Below are 2,683 nucleotides of genomic sequence, written 5' to 3'. Positions count from 1 at the left end.
TAATTGTCTTTAATTAACATTATTGTTAAATATATTGTGATATCTCGAACAGATTTCAGTGTTATTAGGATCTCAGTAGAGATGTATAAACTCCGCTGTACTGATTAGGTAGGGCTTCGGTGAAGCATATATATTCTTATCTGATTAGTTTAGGAAAATTGTATTTTAGTCACAAAAGTTCACAGAATCTTCAGTGATCTTTTTTTGTATAATTATTTCTGTGAGTATGATGTCTTTGCAGTTAAATCAGGTGTACGGTATAGCAGTAAGAGAAAATGAAATTATGAAACGACGAGAAACAAACCATTGCAAATAATATCACAATAAACGGTGTAGCTGTATGGTAAGAAGCTTGTTTCTCTTGAACGCGGTGAGCAGGCAGAATCGTCTGCCGTTACGTTCTGAGTTCAAATTCCACCGAGGTCGACTTTGCCTTTCATCCTTTTGGGATCGATGTAATCGACTTAATTCTCTTGTCTGTCCTTATTTGTCCCCTCTGTCTTTAGCCCATTGTGGACAATAAAGAAAAAAGAAGCTTGTTTCTCAATCATGAGGTCTGTGGTTTAGTGCCACTCATAGCAACCTCAACAAGTGTTTTCCACAATAGCCTCATACTAACTAATGCTGTGTATATATATGGCAAATGGAAACTGACAGAAGCACGTCGTGTATGTGTGTGTTCGCCTTTTTCCTGCCCCACCACCACTTGAAACCAGTGTAGGTTGGTTTATGTCATGTAACACATCAGTTCGACAAAAACAACATTATAGAATAAATACTATGCTTTAAAATAAGTACGGAGGGCGTCTTGTTTGTCTAAACCATTCCAGGTTGTGCGTGAGTATGGCCAGGTCGAAAGATTGAAACAAGCCAAGAATAAAAGAGAGGAGCTATTATAAGAGAAAGGAGGAAATTTGCTGCTAGCTAACGTTTTAATGTTTAACTGTTTTTATAATTGAGGTGACAGATGTGTAAAGAACGATAACTCCTGCAAGCTGTAAGTAGAATGAGGCTTCATTGTTGTAAGAATATATAAGATGTATTTTGATGAAACTACCACGGCTTTAGCTATGTGTACAGCTACTCATCTTGAGTAACCTAATTCTTTGATTCACATTTCTTGCTTTACATCTTTACAATGTGTAATTAATGGCAAACACTTCAAAAGAGATTTAACTGAGCTTCCCCAACGACGTTAACTATAGAATGCAATCTTGTTAGGTATTCCATTAAGGGGCAATTAAGAAGTGTTATCATGGCAGATAAAACGAAGCATTTACGGTCTGAATTCAAATTCCACCGAAGTCTGTATTGTCTTTCATCCTTTCCAGTTCAATAACATAAGTATCAGTTGAGCAATGGGGTCGACATTGTCGGCTATATCCTTCTCTCTAAATTTCAGTCCTTGTTAATATTCCGGGGTGAATGATTAGATATTCCAATGGGTGAGAGAATAATACAGTAAAAATTATGCCTTTAACACAGCCACCAGGTTTTGAGAGAGTGGGAACGTCAATGTTGTAAGCATTCGGTCCAATATTTTTTAGGTTAAATCGATCTTGTGACGACTACAACAATTTATGTGTCTTGCGTTATTATATTTCCTCCGGGCCTACATCTCTCAGCGGTAGCACAAAGTACTACTTCTCCCAACTTAGTCGTTAGACTGAAACATCGAATAACAATTACCTAATTAGTACAATAAGTATTCAATACTCTTGAGTTGAACTACCAATAACAAATTTATTTGCCATTCCATCATAGTATACACGGAGACTTACTCAAGTATTATCTGCTATTCGCTAAAGAAAACAAATAGCCTGAAAGGAATTAAGATTTCAAAGGAATAACTACTATAGCAGAAACAACTAGAATTTCATCATACACCATTGAAATAACAAGCGAAAGGATTCTTAACTCGACGCGATTCTGCAGTAAAAGTCGTTGATAACATACACCTGGTCCATTGGAATCTTTAGTAGCGCTCCCTGCGTTGCAAGCAGTCGGACACGGCTTACAATATACTTTTTGCTACATTATAACATACATATGTTCAAGCTGGGTAAATTGCAGTATCGTTATCTCCAGTCTGTATAGAAATGAAAAACTCATTGTTAAGTCCATGCATTCTTGATTACCATTCAAAAACAAAAAAAAAGTAGTCGACAGAATAACAGAAGACAAGGTCAAACTGCTCAATGTCTTTACAGTCTCACACGATATTTTTTTCTTGCTTTTGTTTTTCTTTTCTTTCATTCTTTTCTTTTGTTTCCTTGTGCTAAACAGAGATACACAATATCTATAAGCACGAGAATACTTGACACAAAAATTAAAATTTCTCTACTTGCTGAAGTCGGTTAGATAATTGGAGCAATTATCTGTGGTTAATTATCGCGCTGCAAATTGTAATGTAATTAAGAGACATAGTTTTACTGTGAAATTATTAATTGAGAAGTAAAATGTACATTCGCTCAATTGTACAAGCGAGATTACATCCAGACGAATACATACGTTATAAATAAATGCATGCACATGTAGATAATACTCACGCACCTATGAATATATACAAATACGCATACACATGTATGTGTGTGTGTGTGAGTGTAGCCACGTGCATATGCTAAACGCAGATGCAAGAATGAACAAACGCACATGTACGTATGTCATACATACATATATACAT

The sequence above is a fragment of the Octopus sinensis genome, linkage group LG12, assembly GCF_006345805.1.
Source record: "Octopus sinensis linkage group LG12, ASM634580v1, whole genome shotgun sequence".
Lineage (NCBI taxonomy): Eukaryota > Metazoa > Mollusca > Cephalopoda > Octopoda > Octopodidae > Octopus > Octopus sinensis.
This window is presented reverse-complemented; position numbering follows the sequence as displayed.